A 17,160-nucleotide genomic window follows, 5' to 3' on the forward strand; every position below is an offset into this window, starting at 1 on the left:
AAATATGACCATTTTTCTTCAAAATACGTATCTACCACCGGTTGGATCTTCCTTGCTCCCCTGTTTTAAATGTCTTAGGACATGGCTAATTAAGATTATTAGGGCTTGTTTGGTACGAGGGATAAGAGATAATTAATTTCGAATTAAATCTGAGATGAGTTTATCTTATGTTCGGTTGGGATAAAATCGTAGCATATCTAATTCCGGGGTTGTTGTGTTTTTTTTTATCCCTATGGGAGGGTAGGATAACTAACCCCAAAATTATTAATATCGAAATAATTATTCATGGGATAAGTTATTTCCCAACCAAACGATCCATTACAAGGTTTTTTTTTTTTTTGAAAACACAAACGATACTAATAATATATTACTAACACAAACATTACATAGTTCGTACATAGTCCCGTAGGACATTTCCATTGCCAAATTTGACTAGTTTTTCACTCCCACTGATACTAACATACTTTAACTTAATATTAGAACCATGCTTGTCTTTTAGCAATTGATATTCAACGAAAAAAGGGTGAACGAGCATGATGAACACATCTAGCCATTTTAAAATTCTTCACTGCTTCCTTTGCCAAAAGTGAGCTGCTATGTTTCCTTCTCTGAAGTTAGACCCCTTACAAGGTTAATTAGACATTTTGAAAATGCAAGGAACTAGTATTTGGTTATAATAGTCTGATGCACTTTACACATGGTGCCTAAGTCCTAGGGTAGCAAAATATCACAAATTAACTTATTTGATTTATTAAAAGCGCCTAACAGAATATCTACAAACAAAATTATTTGATTGATTTCTGAAAATTTAAAGTTCCTTTCAGTATATCATCTTCAACATCACATGGCATTAATTACATTGTACGTTTAGGAAGTTTCGAGTAAATTGTGTATTATTTTTCATTTAATTTTTTTGTTTAACCAATTACTAACAAACCCTAGGAAAACTCGCCGCTTGAGATGGCAAAATACATAAGTTATCACCTTAATTTTGGACGAAATCCCTTTTACACTCTTTTTACAAATAAAAATAATCTTATACACAGAACCTTTTTATAGTGTGTCAATTACATACTACATTTATATTTAAGCATTTCAAAAAAGTAAGGCATATCACACGCCAGTAATATAGTGCCACGTGCTATTAATTTTAAATAAAATAAAATAATATCAAATTATAAGTATACCCTTAATTGTTCTCCCTTCCATCTCTTTCTCTTCTTCACCTTATCTCCATTGACGCCCACCCCCATAAAACAACCCACAATTATCACCTTTTAATTACAAACCAAAATTAGGAACCCCACTACGTTAGTCACAAGTTTTCGAGTCCAAATTTTCAAATCTAACACAACAAATAGAATGCAAAACTCCAAACTCCATTAAAGTTGGTTATGGCCAGATCCATGGCTGCTCAGTTCGCCATCATCTTCTCCGATAAACAAAAAAAAAATCTTGGCGCTTAGGCAGTTGATTATGGTCAGAATCCATGACATTATTCAATGGAAATAAGCTACCAAATCCAGTGATGAAACCGCAAGCAAACAAAGAACATCTTTACGAAAATGGTATGCAAGTAACAAATTAAGAGTCAATCAAATGTCGGCTTCTTTTGGTTCATTTCTGATATCCCTCGACCACCAAGTTAAGACTCTGCCACATTAAATCTGTATTCCTAAATTATTGCTACTAATTATGATTCAAACAGAGATCTATAGAATTCTCTTAGATATAGATTTCTTTTAACTATTTTACATTATTGTTACTCTTAAAATTGTGGAGACACTACTAAAAATTCGCTAAATACCAATCAGAAAAATCGACCAACTTTGGTCGGTTATGGCCAATTACCGACCAAATTATGGCTAAATACGTTTGGACGGTATTTTGATGGTCGTTTTAATATACCGACCAAAGTTGGTCAGAAATTACCGACCAATGTTGATCGGTATATTAAAACGACCATCTGAAGAATTTAAATAATTTACCGACCAACTTTGGTCGGAAACATATTTTATTAATTTAATTTTACCGACCAAAGTTGATCGGTGTATTTAATTTATGTTTTTTATTAATTATTAAAATTTAAAAAAAATCGACCAACTTTCCGGTAACTGAAAATTTATATTTTTTAAAAATAATTAAAATTTAACATTACCGACCAACGTTGGTCGGTAACCTCAACAATGCAGGTAACATATTTACCAAAGTTGGTCGGTAATGTTAAATTCTGGGAATTCATTGTTCATTAAACGACCAGGTCGTTAATAGTCAATTATTTTATTTTTTTAATAAATACCGATCAACTTTGGTCGGTTTTTTTTGGTTTAACATAAAATGCATGTTTTGGTAGTTGCCCCACCTACCAGCACTACTAATACTACTACTACTACTACTACTACTACTACTACTACTACTACTACTACTACTACTACTACTACTACTACTACTACTACTACTACTACTACTACTACTACTAATACTACTACTACTACTACTACTACTACTACTACTACTACAACAACAACAACAACAACAACAACAACAACACAACAACAACCAAACATTCAATAAATACTTTAAAACTAACAAATTAAAGTTCAATTGAACATAACAATCCAAAACTAAGTTAAAACTAATTACGACAAGTTCAAAACTGGTTCTATTTGTCTAGTTCAAAGCAAATAAAAGTCAAGGGGTGTTTTGTATAACATCATTATCACCATCTGATGAACTTTAATCTACAAGACGGTATAGAGAACGGTCTTGGAGAGGATAGGAAGAACAATCACAGGGAGGAAGGTAGGAACGATCACGAGCAGGACGAGAGGAACGATCACGTGGAGGTCGACCCTCTGGCGATGACTCACGAGACCGGGGCAATGGAAAAGCTCCAGTAGATAGGAGAGTTTTGATCTGAGCTTTCATCCCAAAGAATTGAGCATCTCTAACCCTTTCTCTTTCCTTGGTCGCTTCTAGCTCGGATGTGATCTTTGTCACTGTCTCCCGCATAGCGGAGAGGCTCTCCCCATTAAGTTGCTCGCCTTGCAAGGAAATCCCTATTCCTTGCATTTCACATTTATAGAGATGGAATTTTATAGTAGGAAGCATGTATACCTTCCCCCATTTTGGATCGCCAACAGACTCCAACCATATTCTTTCAGCATCCTCATCCGAAGGTTGGGTTGGCTCACCCGATTCACCAGCTAGATGACTATGAATGATTTCCTCCATGTTACTTTGGTAGCGACCCTTTATTATTTTAAATTAAATTAGTATTTCAAAATTCTTATAAAAGTAAATTATAATACTTAAAGAAAACTGAAAGCTTACATATGCAGTCGAGGCCCGGTGCTCGACCCACCTTTATTGATCTGTCTCTTTCTTCTTCCTTATAATATATGTCTCCTTGAATAGCTCATCATGGCTCATTGGACGCCCCAACTTATTTTCCTGAAAATAAATTAATTTAGTTAATAAACAGAATAGATATACTTAGAAAAGTAAAATAATTTAAGCAATTACGTACCAATCTTCTTTTTGTTGTCCCTAGGTTGATCGCACCTCCAGTGTTGAAGGAGCCTCCCTTCTCGGATGTGCAAGCTTTATTTCCTTTTTCGCTCCCTTCTAAGAACTTTGTGGTAAGCCATTACCTTTGCAAATCATCCCATAAATTCTGAAGTAACCAGCCAGGCCTCTTGTTCTTCTTTCTAGCATCGAAGAAAGAATCCGCCAATCTCTTGCGAGCTTTATGATGAAAATTTGCAGCCACTTCTGCGCTATAGCAGTCTTCCAATATACACTTTCTCTGTATTTCAAAATTTAAATATTATATGAAAATATCATAAATATAAATTATTAAACTGCTTAAAAGAACATTTATACCTTAAATTGATTGAAAATTTGCTCCTTCAGCGAGAATGGAAAATCAGTCCAAGTCACATAAGGGCCATCATAAAGCTTTCTGATAGCATTGGTGATTATCCTAGTAGTCTTATTACTCGGCTTGAACCTTCAATTTAACAATAAAAATACATTAATATCTTAGTAAAAACGTTACAAAACAATATACGCGAAAATAACAAATAACTCTTACCCATCACCCTCAGGGACTATGATAATCCTGCCATATTGATTATAATGCACTTCCTCATCATCATCATCTGAAGCATGTGTATCATAGGCATGTATGGATAGTGTAGGGGGGTTAGAGCTACTGCCTCGCAGGCGAAGGGCTGAAATAGATAGAGTCGTTGATGAAGATGGTTGCGATCCTTGTGACTGCGACATAGCTAGATGCGACCCAAGTGGCTGTGATATTAACGGTTGTGGCCCGAGCGGCTATGACCCGAGTGGTTGTGACATGGATGGATGTGATCCATGTGGTTGTAATATGTAGGGAAGTGATATAGATGGCTACGATATAGATGAATGCGATCTATGTGGACGTGAGGCAACGATTGTATGTCGGACGTATAGTCATATTGCCCTGTTATGAAAGACCTGATGTCTGGATGAAGGTGTAGGGCTCGTGATGCTGTGGCAGCTCAGTATAGCCGTGTGGTGGAAGATAAGACATAGACATCTCTGAAGTGGGTGGAAAAGAGAGAGTATTATTATCTACCCTCCTCTTTCCCTTCCTAGCCTTTTCTCGACCCAGAGAACTAGTAGGGTCATTGTTACCTTGACCCTTTCCTACCATCTGCATAATATAATACATATTTAAATTGAAAAATATAAGAAAGTAGCTATAAAACGAGAGTGCTTTAAAAACCAACTTTTTAATCCTCATCGACGTATTGTTTCTCGTCCGAGAATTCTTCGTCCTCACTTGTTTGAGCTTCATCAATTGATTCTTCATCCTCATTTTCTATAATTGTTACTTTATTTATATCAACTTCTTCCAATATGCATTCAGGATGTTCCAAATCATTTTGTAACTGATCGTTCACTATTTGGTGAACACTAGAGATATCGTTTTGATATGCAACATCTAACACATTCTCGACTTCCACCCTACCTACAAGCTTAGTTTTATTACAACCCACTAATCGGACTTATTCCACCGCAATGGATAAACAACATAATACACTTGCCTAACGTTATGTGCAATTATGAAAGGATCATAGCAATCATACTCCCTCGTATGATTAGCCTAAATTATGTTGTATCGGTTGTGTACTCTTACCTCTTGTTGGATTTGGGTCAAACCACTTGCATCTAAAGAATATCAATTTCTTATATGGCCAATTTGTATATTCTAGTTCTATTATTCTTTGACCACACCATAATAATCAAAATCTCCAGCTTGGTTGCCATCACTGCCTTGAAACCACACTCCGATGTTGTTGCTATTTTATTTTTAGAGCAATACTCTGTATGGAACTTATAACCATTCACTACGTACTTAGGCGTTGTTGTGACTTGAAGCCCAGGTCCCCAAGATATATCTTTCAAAATTAATTTACACCATTATTTAGATTATTTACCTACATAGTGTTAAAAAAATCATAAGTTAGTATAACTTACAAATATTATTTACCTACATAGTGTTAGAACATTATCGGGATAAACTTACAAACTGTTTGAACCACATATCAAATCTCGTATATACAGCATCATGGCCAAATTGACCCACGAAGTGACTGTGACACATCAAATATTTTTAATAGTTGCATCAATATATAATCACAGTAAATTTTATATTTTGAATGTATAACTTGCTTTAGGCTTGAACACCTTACCATTGTTTGCTGCTGCAAGTATAATTCAGGTCGCCTGCAATATTTTTGTAACTCCATTCTAGCCTTCGGGTTACTTTTTGTCTTGCCTTTAACATCCATCATTGTGTTGAACAAATTGTTAAAATAATTCTTCTCAATATGCATGACATCAAGGTTGTGTCGGAGAAGATAATCCTTCAAATAAGGAAACTCCCAAAATATACTCTATTTCGTCCAATTATGAGTAATACCATATCCGGGGAATCTATAAGATGGGGCCTCAGTAACTTTACTGAAGTTCTAGACCCTCTCTCAAATTTATGCACCTGAAAGTATCTGAGGTGGAGAATTATATTCCATTTTATTCTTTTTTTCATCATTCTAAACTCATGATCATGAGCCAAGAATTGACGGTGACAATCAAACCATGATTGTTTTCAGCCATATTTCAAAGTAAGCGTTTTACCATTTTCCATGCAGTAAGGACAAGCTAGCTTCCCAGCAGTCATCCACCCAGACAACATTCATACGTAAGAAAATCATTAATAGTCTACATTAAATTAGCACGCAAATAGAAATTCTGCTTGGTAGATATGTCATATGTTTCAACACCATCATACCACAACTATTTTAGCTCATCAATCAATGGTTGCAAATATATGTAACGACCCGATTGGTCCTTTTGCTTTCTGGAACTCCATTGCCCCAAATAAGACTTCTCAAACTTTTTTTTACTGATTTAGGACTTGCGGGGATGGTTGATTCGGGATTTGGAAGAGTTTGGGTTGAAATCGGAACACTTTATTCGTTAAGGTTGGCTTGAAAGGCCAAGCATGACTTCGGTAAATATTTTTAGTAATCGACCTGAGAATCAGTATTTGAAGGTTCCAACAGGTTCGTATGATGATTTCGAACTTGGGCGTATGTTCGGGTCGAGTTTTGGATGACCCGGGAACGTTTTCGCGCCTAATAGTGAAAGTTGATTCCTTAAGGATTTTGAAGTTCTTTAAATTTGGTTTGGAGCGGGTTTTTGTGATATCAAGGTTCGAACGGAATTCTGAGACTAGGAATAGTTCCATAATGTCATTTAATACTTGGATGTAAAATTTGGTTTCAATCCGACTAGTATAAGTGTGTTTCGTTACATTGGAAGTAAATTGAAGGATTTAAAGTTCATAAGTTTGTATCAATTGGTTTTAGGGTGTGATTCCTAGTTTTAATGTTGTTTACGGTGTTTTGAGGGTTCGAGCGAGTCCGTTATATCATTTCAAACTTGTCAGTATGTTCGGGCGAGGCCCCGGAGGCCCCGAGCGTCAATCGGACGAGGCTCGAGCTTAGTTGAAAATGTGAGAAGGAGCTGAAACTCTAGGATTCTGTCATAACTGCACCTGCAGTTGGCCAGCTGCAAGTGCGAGACCGTATAAGCAGCTAAGCCATCGCAGATGCGGCCATGGGTGCCAGGACCTGCAGAAACGACCCCCTAACCGCAGAAGCAGAATCGCGGGAGCGGTTTTGACTTCCGCAGAAGCGGCCCAGCAGGCCCAAGCCAGAACCGCAGAGCGGCCCACTTTTCGCAGATGCGGTTGGCGAAGGTGCGGCCTAGGACCGCAGATGCGAAAACTGTTGAAGACAGTGGCCTTCATTAAATAATGGGATTTTGTCATTTTTGACACATTTTACTCCATACTTGGGCGATTTGGGAGCTTCAAAAGGGGAGATTTTAACCTAGCTTTGTGAGATAAGTTATTTCTACTTAGTGTGGGCCCAGGGATAACTTTTTAGAAGTCTTGCCTTTGGGATTGGTAATCACTTTAATAGCTAGATTATGAACTCGTAAACCTATAATGAATGGTTTTTACACTATTTGAATAGTTTCAGATTGTGCGACTCCGGTTTGAGGGTTTGAGCGCATTCTTGAGTTGGAAGTAGGCTCGAAATGAGGTAAGTATCTTTTTTAACCTTGTAAAAGGGAAATTTACCCATAGGTGAACTTAATTAATATATGATTAATTGTGCGGCTACGTACACACGAAGTGACGAGAGTCCGTACGTAGCTACTATTCCTGTTATGTCCGGGTAGTTCTAGGCTTACACCATACTTTCTGGGTACCGTTATGTGATTGTGGTTGTTGAATTGCATTGAATGTAACTAAGTTGAGAATGTCATGATTTTAAGGATTTCAAGTAAATATTTATTTTGAAAAGAATTAAGGAAGCATTAAGTTTTATTTATACTTAACCGCGTCGCAAGTATATTATGCGTGTGGGGTGATTATTTCCACTACTCTCATGGGAGCGAGCCATTTGCCTCGGTAGATTAATAAATGTATATATGGTTCGGGCCGTTTGACCCTTGGCAGTGCACAATTTACTTTTATGTTGGATTGGGCCGAACGTCCTCGGTGGTATTTGCGTGTGATAATAGAACCGGAACCCCTTATAATTCGTATGATTCATTGCTTGAAAGGTCACTTGTTAAATGAAGAAAGTGCCTAAATTTATTAATTGGATAAAAGGATTTTTAGTATTATTTTTGTTTGAGATTGTTGTTATCTACATACATTGTGAATTAAAATATTGAACTTCATATTATTATATTAGTGGCTCTAGTAAGTGTCGGAGTCGACTCCTCATCACTACTTCTACGAGGTTAGGCGAGATACTTACTGGGTACATATTTATTTGTACTCACGCTACACTTCTGTACTTGATTGTACAGGCTTTGAGGCAGGTGCATCTGGCCATCAGTCCGGCACATAGAGTGGACTCCTCAGCTTGACATCCGGTGAGCTGCCCTTTTGAGTCGTTCTGCAGCAGCTGGAGTCTTTCTATGTCATTACTTTTCCTGTCTATTTCCTTTCCAGGCAGTAGGATATTATGGTTTTGTATATTCTATTAGATTACCCACATACTTGTGACACCAGGTCTTGGCACACACATTAGTAGACTTATGATTTTTGGATTATTATCATGATTTAAATTCGTAATTATTACTTTCCTCTAATTATGCTTAAGTTTCAAACTCCTAATTTCTTTATCAATAAGGAAAAGTTTTCACGTACTAATTAATTAAATGAGGATTTACTAGTTGATTAGTGTTGACTTGCCTAATAACAGCGTTTGGTGCTATCACGGCCTAATATCGAATTTGGGTCGTGACAACATGCTATCAGAGCACTAGATTCACGTAGGTCTCACAAGTTATACACAAACCTGGTAGAGTCTCGCGGATCGGAACGGAGACGTTTGTACTTATCTTTGAGAGGCTAAAGGGTGTTAGGAAATGTAATGACCCGGCCGGTCGTTTCATGAGTTACCGCTCCGTTTCCCCCATTTTTGCTTCTTTATGTGTTGTTCAACTACATTTCATCGTATCATATTGGTTGGCTTGGGTTCAAAATGGTTTTGTAGAGAAATGAGACACTTAGTCTCTTATTGGGAAGCTTTATTTGGAAAAGTCAACTGAAAGTTGACTTGTGAGTAAATAATCTCGGAATTTAGTTTTTATGGTTCAGATAGCTTTTTAGGTGATTTGGGACTTAGGAGCGTGATCGGAATGTATTTTGGAGGTCCTTGGTAGATTTAGGCTTGATTTGGCAAAATTGGAATTTTGGCATTTTTCGTTCGGCAGTGGAAATCTTGATATCGGAGTCGGAATGGGATTTCGGAAATTGGATGAGGTCCATTGTGTTATGTGTGACGTGTGTGCAAAATTTTAGGTCATTCGGATGAGGTTTGTAGGTTTTCAGATCGGTTGCAAAATTTGGAAGTTTGGAAATCCTTAGGCTTGAATCTGAGGGTGATTTAGTGCTTCGGCGTTGTTTTGAGTGTTCCGAGGGTTGGTATGAGCTTGAATGATGATAAGTGACTTATTGTCATGTTTGTTTGAGGTCCTGAGAGCCTCGGGATGGATTTGGATGGTTGGCGAAAGATTTGGAATTTTATTGAAGTTGCAGAATTTTCTGCTTCTGTTGTTTCCGCACCTGCGGATTGGGGACCACAGGTGCGATGATAGAAGGCACATGGTATGACCGTAGGAGAAGACTTAGTCTCAGGAGCGGATGATTAACCGTACCTGCGAGCCCGCAGGTGCGAGGCCTGAGGCGCAGGTGCGGAAGTTGGTGTAATGACACGGCCGGTCATTTCATGAGTTACCGCTTTGTTTCCCCAATTTCTACTTCTTTATGTGTTGTTCAGTTGTATTATGTGGTATCGGGTTAGTTGGTTTGGGTTCAAAGTGGTTTTAGAGAGAAATGAGACACTTAGTCTCTTTTGAGTAAGCTTAAGTTGAAAAAGTCAACCGGATATTGACTTATGTGAAAAAGGTCTCAGATGTGAATTCTGATGGCTCGGATAGCTTTGTTAGGTGATTTGAGACTTAGGAGAATTATCAGAATGTATTTTGGAGGTCCGTGGTAGACTTAGGCTTGAATTGGCGAAATTAAAATTTAGGCGTTTTTCGGTCGGCAGTGGAAATTTTTATATCGGGGTCAGAATGGAATTCCAAAAATTGGAGTAGGTCCGTTGTGTCATTTTTGACGTGTGTGCAAAATTTCAGGTCATTCAGGTGAGGTTTGATAGACTTTTCATCGTTTGCGGAATTCGGAAGTTCTAGAATCCTTAGGCTTGAATCCGAGGGTGATTTGATGTTTTGATGTTGTTTTGAGTGTTCCGAAGGTTGGAACAAGTTTGATTGATGTTATGGGATATTTTGGCATATTTGGTTGAGGTCCCGAAGGCCTCGGGTGTGTTTCGGATGCCCAATGGGACATTTTTGGACATGAGGAGTTAGCAATTTTCCTGGTATTCAGTTGCAGACGTTTTGTTCTTCGCGATCGCGTAAAGGAGTTTGTGATCGCGTAGGCTTAGTTGGGTAGAGGTGAGATTTGTTCTATGCGATCGCTGAGGTGAGGATGCGATCGCGATTGGCTGTGATGTTGTGTTTCGCGAACGCGTTGCCAGGGTTGCTTTCGCGTAGAAGAGAGCGAGCTAGTGAGAAGTGGAAGGGATTGTTCTATGCGATCGCGTGGGGAAGGTCACGATCGCATGAGTTGGCAAAGCAGTGCTTCGCGATCGCGTGGGTTGTTCTGCGATCGCATAAGGTAAGTTGAGGAGCAGTCCATTTTTGTGCTTCGCGATCGCAAGGCAGTTTCCGCGATCGCGATGAAGGGAGCACCTGGGCAGAATGTATAAAAAGCCATCTTCGCGATTTTTAGGCCATATCTCACCGTTTTTGAGCGGCTTTGAAGCTTTTTGAGACGGATTGAAGAGGGATTCGATGGGAAATACTTGTTAAGGTTTTTGAACTCAATACTCGATTCTATGGTAATTTCTAATTAATTAGACATGAGATTAGTGGGATTTAAAGGCTAAAATTGGGAATTAGGGCTTAGAATTGGAGAGTTTAAATTGGGGATTTGAGGGGCCATTTGAGGTTCGATTTTGATGTTCTTAGTATGTATGGACTCGCGGGAGGATGAGGATTCTTGTGATGTGATTTTTATCAAATTCCGAGACATGGGCCCGGGGGTCAGGTTTGGCCAGTTTCAGGATTTTCGGGTGAATTTGATAATTTTTGTATGGGTTTCATTCCTTTAGCATGTATTGATGGTTATATACTGATTTTGGTTAGATTCGGGGCATTTGGAGGCCGAATCGAGAGGCAAGGGCGTCACGGGCTAGAGTTTGGCTTGGTTTGAGGTAAGTAATGCTCCTGAACTTGGTTCTGAGGGTTTGAAACCCCGAACTCTGTGTTCTATGATTACCATTGAGGTGATGCGGATGCCAAGTGATGGGCGTATGGGCATACACCATGAGAATCGCGACCTAGATCATTCCATGGCACCGCTTAGTGACTCTTTCTTGCTGATAGTTGTGTTGTAATTATGTGATTAAGTTAATGAGCTATAAATCGTGCCAAATATCATGTTAAGGCTTCATGCCAATACTGTTGAGACCGAGAGGTCGTTTCTTGCTGTCATATCATTAGCTTCATTGATATTCTGTACTCAGTCCTGTTCATCCATATTATATCATGCCTCAGTCTCGATTATTATTATGTGACACATCATATCATTGTTCGGGCTAGTATCATGACATTTGGAGCCCGTGTGTGTGAGACTGGAGAGTGATGACTGAGTGAGGCCGAAAGCCTGATATTGAGTGATAGTATGGGATCGGACTGCATGCAGCAACGAGATATTGATTATGCCTTCGTTGGCTTGTTATAGCGCTTGGGCTATAGGAGCCTCTCCGGAGTTTGTAACATACCCCCAGTAAGCGTAGTTGATGATATTGAGGGATGGATCTTCCCTGGACATGGATCTTGTCCGAAGTACTTATACCTGGAGATGGGTCTTCTCCACAGGGCTGGAATAGCCGTCCTCGGTACTAGATGATTGCGGTCAGTAATATATATATATATATTCCGGGATGGATCTTCCCTGGGCCGGATGGCCATATACAGTACCGAGTGGTTTAGCACCTGTGAGTGGAGGTACGCGGAACATTGATCATGCTATCTGTGCATTGGTAAATAGAGATTTCCTAAGCTTATTACTCCGTACTGTTCAGACTGAATTTATTTACTGTTGAGTTTTTACTTGAACTGCAAGCATGTCTACTTTTATGTTCAGTTTAATGGTATTACCTTTTGAGGTTTGGTTCGTCACTACCTGTCAGTCCATAGTTTGGACTTGTTACTTACTGAGTTGGTATACTCATGCTACCCCCTGCACCTTGTGTGCATATCCAGGGCACAGTAGCAGCTGTTGTCTATTCCGGTCAAGGACTTCCCGGAGATAGCGAGGTAGCTGCTTGGCGATTCGCAGTTCTGCCTTTCTCCTCCTCTATCTTCCTATTAGTACTTGTTGTTATTTCCAGATTGTCTTGGTCTTGTCTTTGCTTCAGAACTATTGTAGTATGGCTCATAACTTAGTGACACTCGAGGTCGGGTTTGTATTTTTCCACTTTTGTTTGATTTTAACTTTATATCTTTATTGGATTTCAGTTGAAAAATGGTTTTCTTATGCTTTTAAATGAAATGTGGATTGTTTTGGAAATGAGTTGGCTGGCCTAGTTTCACGATAGGTGTCATCATGATCGGGTCGGTTTTGGGGTTGTAATAGTTGGTCCCATTAAGTGAAATCCGTAAAAGCGGAGATTTGTCCGCAGGTGCGGACCGCAGATGCGAAGTTGGTACCGCAGGTGCGGTTTTGCTAGGCAAAAAGTATAAATAGAGGCCTTCACGAAATTTGGTAATTTTTCCACCATTTGTGTTCGGACTTGGAGATTTTTGAGTGGAATAGAAGAGGGATTCAAGGGGTAACACTTGGAGGTAAGGTTTTTGAACTCAATACTTGATTCTATTGCAATTTCTTACTAATTAGACATGAAATTTGTGGGATTTAAGGGTTAAAATTGGAGAATTAGGGCTTGAAATTTGAGAGTTTAAATTGGGTATTTGAGGGTCCATTTGAGGTCTGGTTTTGATGTTCTTGGTATGTATAGACTCATGGGGGGGGGGGGGGGGGCAAGGATTCTAGTGATGTGATTTTTATCGATTTCCGAGATGTGGGCCTGGGGTTGGGTTTGGCCAATTTCGGGATTTTTGAGTTAATTTGATTATTTTTTCTTGGTCTTTGTTCCTTTAGCGTGTATTAATGATGCAATACTGGTTTTGGTTGGATTTGGAGCATTCGAAGATCGAATCGAGAGGCAAAGGCATCGCGAGCTAGAGTTTGGACCGCTTTGAGGTAAGTAATGATTGCAAATGTTGTCCTGAGGGTATGGAACCCCGGATTTCACATCGTTTTACTACTTTAAGGTGACGCACAGGCTAGCTGACGAGCGTGGGGGCGTGCACCGTTGGGTATTGTGACTTGGTCTGTCCCGTACGGCTATTAAATCGCATATTTGATTGAAAATTATTTGATACTATTGTGTTTTGGAGAGTATTACTATGTTTTGGGCTGAATGCCATATTTGGGCCTCGCGCCAACTGTTTGGACCCTTAGGGGTTTTTTACTACTATTCCTCATTGTTTTGACTTAATATTTGTACTCAGTCATGCTGTATTTTACTGATTTCACAACTCAGCCCTATTTACTTTGTTTTGATACTTTAAATGATATTTTGGGCTGAACATCCTATTTTACTGTTGCCCGAGTGGCTTGAGAGGTTTTTGACTAAGTCAGGACGAGGGCCTATATTGTGAGGATATCATGGGATCGGGCTGCGCACCGCAACATATTGTACTAATTTGTGATATATGAGAGGCCGAGGGTTTGATTTATTATGCCACGAGATGGCTTATGATAGCTCTTAGGCTGTAAGAGCTCCTCTAGAGTCTGAACACCCCCCAGTGAGTGCGGGTACCCAGTGTGTGTGATGTGATGTTGCCCGAGGGGATGTTGTTGATTCATGTTGTTTCCCGAGGGGCTGATTACGAGTGATTATGAGGTAGCCCGAGGGGCTGGTTCTGTTGATATTTTTCCCGAGGGGCGGTTTATGGTATATGCCCAAGGGGCTGTTTACATTTCTATCATTTTTACTCACTATTTCATCACTTGTTTGAAACTATCGAAAGATGCTTTTTAAAAGAAAAGGTTTTTTTTACTGAAATTGAGTTTTTTTACGAGATATTGATTTCAGTACTGTTTTGGGAAATGTATTGTATTTTCTGTGGTACTATGACGTGGAATTCTCTGTTTTCTTACTGTTCAGCTTTTATTTACTTTTATTACTTACTGATTTGGCGTACTCACAATACTCCCTACACCTTGTGTGCAGATCCAGGAGTTGCGAGTCTTGATAGCGAGCGTTGATCGTTCATGCAGGTCTTGGAGTATACAAGGTTGCTGCATGGCATTCGCAGCCCTATTCTTCTCCCTCATACCTTCCCTAGATTTATTTAGTATTGTCTTCCAGACTTTATTAAACTTTATTGTACTAAGACAGAGTTGTAGTTGCTCGTGACTTGTGACACCCCGATGTCGGGCTTGTGTTATGTTTCTGCATTGGTTATTTAGACTTATAAAATGAGATTTTTTTAATTAATGGCTTAAAAATGACTTTTATAGGGTAATGGTTTGTTTGTGAATTGTGTCGGCTGGCCTAGTTTCACGATAGGCGCCATCACGGCCGGATCGGTTTTAGGGTCGTGACAGGAAACTACTCTTTATTCATCTTCTATTGTGCAGTTTATGGTGTACTAAATTTCCTTCTTTTATTCTCTCATAGATAATGATGATGCATATGGCGGGCGTACCAGACACGGGAGGAGCTACTCCCCCCATTGCTAGAGGCCGAGGTAGAGGCCAGGGGAGGGCACCGGCCCGAGGTAAGGGACGAGGGCATCCCAGAGCTGCCCCAGTTGCACCACCAACAGATTCGGCAAGGGATCCATTATTGAGGAGCAGGGCGAGGTGCTGGCAGTAGAGCCTTCCTCAGCAGATTTCATGACAACACCGGGTTTCCAGGAGGTCATGTGCTGTATGTTGCGGTTCATGGACTCTATGACTCAGGCTAGTTTATTTTCAGCAGACCCAGCCACATCTCAAGCGGCAGGGGGAGCACAAACCCCTACTGCTCCGGCTCCTAGGCACGTAACTATTGTATATCAGACTCCGGGTACTCCACCCTCGGGCGGTGCCCAACTAGTTGCAGCAGTGGCACCTGAGCCTAGACCAGCACAGACGGCGATTCGCAGAAGTTGTTGGATAGATGAACTAGGCTACACCCTCCTATCTTCGGAGGTGAGCGTCAAGAGGATTCCCAGGATTTCAGTGATAAGTGCAGGGACAAACTACACAACATGAGGATATTGGAGTCCCATGGAGTGGATTTCATCGCCTTCCAATTAGAGGGCAGGGCCCGTAGATGATGGCAGTCTTACCTTCTCGGCAGACCAGCAGGTTCTCCTTCCATGACTTGGGATCAGTTTACACAACTTCTATTGGATAGGTATATTCCACCCTCTCAGAGGGAAGAGTTACGGTGTCAGCTTGAGCATCTCGAGCAGGGTCAGATGTTTGTGACCGACTATGAGGCGAGATTCTCTGAGTTGTCTCACCATGCACTCATGATACTTCCTATAGATCAAAGAGAGTGCGGAGATTTGTTGCGGGTTTTTGTTGATACCCAAGTTTTCCTTATATATTTTTATATACAAAATACTTTCAAAATAGCATGTACATACATATATAAGCATGCCCAAGAGTTTTGGTATTTTTTCCTAATTTTTAAGATTTTAAAATCAATTTATTATCTATTTTTAGTAGTACAAAATCCAATAATTATTCCCAAGATTATCATTTTGGTGAATAATTTATTGTATTCTCATATTTACACCAAAATATAATTAAGGTTATTTTTGTATATGTTTTACAAATCTATTTGGTATTTTTAAGCTAAATTGCATGTAATTGCAATTAAAGCCTATTTCACGATTAGTAGCATTTTATAATTATGAAATTATTTCTAGTATTTTTAAATTAGTATTTATATAGTATTTGTTGTCTCAATGTTTTTAATTTACTTTTAAAATTATTATTACTATTTTTATAAAATAAAAAGGGAAAATAGGCTATTTAACACTTAGCCCAGTTCTATTTCAATTACAGCCCTTTCACCTTTCAATTTTGGCCCTCAATTTGACCCAATTCCGCACCAAATTAAACCAGCCCAATCCCCAAATTACCCGACCCCTGACCCGATTAAAAAAACCCACCCGGCTCCCCTTTGATCGAGGTCGTTGATCATTTTGATCAACGGCCGTAATTCACCCTTTCCTCTTTTAATTCTCAAACCTCCTTGACCTAATTCATTTCACTTGAGACGCCACCTTTGAACCCCTTCGTCTCTCAAATCCTCTCGAGTCTCTCCGAAACCCTAATCATCCCCCACCTTATCTCACCATGTTTCCACCGGAATCATTGGCGTCTCCGGCCATGGATGGTCTGTAATCATCCTTTTTCACCATCAGACCTAAACTATTCAAGGTTTTGAAGCCCGACTTTAGTGGCTTCTTCAGATACTTCTCAGATCTGTAGATCTATGGCTTCCCCGGCCATTACCCCGGCATGTTCAAGCAATATGAGTTTTTTTGACTCAGGATCTGACTTTCCTCAAGACCTTTCTCATTTCTAGGGTTTTCTCTGCAAATCTAAGTCGTCTGAGGTTCTGTACTCGCCTATGTTTTCTTAGATCTGTGATATGTCTAGGCTTTACTTGACATTTTAAAAGGTTTTTCCCCAAATTTCTTTTTCAAAATCGCTCAATTTCAATTTTAGGGTTTCTAAAAAAGTTTCATCAAATATATTTCCTATTCTTTCTATTCTTTCTTCATGTGTGTTTACATATGTTATGCTCGTATGCTTTCTATTCTACTATGCTTTAGTTTGCTCTCTTGTTTCCTTTCTATTATGCAAGATTCTTC

This window comes from Nicotiana tabacum, chromosome 8 (genome assembly GCF_000715075.1).
Source record: "Nicotiana tabacum cultivar K326 chromosome 8, ASM71507v2, whole genome shotgun sequence".
In the NCBI taxonomy this organism is placed as follows: domain Eukaryota; kingdom Viridiplantae; phylum Streptophyta; class Magnoliopsida; order Solanales; family Solanaceae; genus Nicotiana; species Nicotiana tabacum.